Here is a 1,285-nt window from a genome sequence, read left to right as displayed (position 1 = left end):
GCTTGTGGAACATCTGGTGCCTGAATCATAGGACGAGGACCCTGCTGCTGGGAGCTGCTCGAAGCTAATACCTAGCAATGTGCCTTGTGTCGCCACAAGTAAAACAAGCCCTCGGCTGCTGAGTCTGCTGGCCCTGTCGACCTGAATGACCACCACGAAAACTCTGGAGCGGCGACGTGATAACTGTGATTTTAACACGTTTTATGCCCATACTTGCCTATGCTTTATGTATGAATTGTCATAAAATAGACCCATAATGCTTACAAAGTGCGCTTGATTGCAGGTTTGAGCGGCCAGATGACAAAAGTCAAAAATCGGCTCGAAACGGAGTGAAACCTGCTGTCAAAAATCATTGAAGTGGGGACAAGAGGACCTAGCACGGACTGCAATGATTTGCTGCGCGGCCGCGCTAGGAGATTCAGAGAGTACACATTTTAAGGGTATCCATGCGCGGTCCGCACTCCTTTCTACGCGGTCAGCGCTTGTGTCCATGCGGTCGCGCTTCATTGTTGCACGGTCCGCGCCCATTAGCCTGCGCGGCCGCGCTGCATTTCTGCGCGGTCCGCGCCAGCCCCGCATGGGTATTTTTGTCCAGTTTTTCTAGCCTAGTATAAATAGAATATTTTATTATTTCTAGGTTAAGAATTAGATATCAGATAGCAGCAGCACTCGTGAGACTCCTATTTTGGGCATTTTTCATCTTGTTTTATCGTGGATTCTTGTAGATTATATGTTGATTTTATCTACTACTTCTTCAATTTCTGTTGCTATTATGTCTAGCTAAACCCATTAGCTAGGGTTGTGGCTCAACCCTAGTGTGGGTAATTAATGGGTGTGATTGTTTAATGCTTGAATGATGTTAGGTGTTTGCTATTTGGGTTAATTTTATGATTTAACTAGGATTTGGTGGTTGCAAACACTAAGTCTAGCTTAGTGGGTCTTGACTCTTCTTGAGAAAGAGTGTCTATGACTCCAACATTAACCCAACAAGGAATTGGGATGGACCCATGAGAATGGTAGTCCCAATTAACGGGTTAAACCTCGAGAGAGTAATTACCCAACTTGAACCCTAAGTTGCTTGGGCTTGTTGGCCTACCCAATTGGTCTCGAGAGAGCCAATTGGGCAAAATCACTCTTTCTACCGAGAGGTGTGAGAGTGAGTGCAATCGTGCAACGGTTATAGCATAAGCCCCAAAATCATCATTCTTGTATTAGGAATCTCTACCTGTTAGTTGACCACCTAGGTAAATGCCACGACCCTAGTGTCTTTCTCTATCTTGCATAC

Source organism: Nicotiana attenuata, unplaced genomic scaffold (assembly GCF_001879085.1).
Source record: "Nicotiana attenuata strain UT unplaced genomic scaffold, NIATTr2, whole genome shotgun sequence".
Lineage (NCBI taxonomy): Eukaryota > Viridiplantae > Streptophyta > Magnoliopsida > Solanales > Solanaceae > Nicotiana > Nicotiana attenuata.
This window is presented reverse-complemented; position numbering follows the sequence as displayed.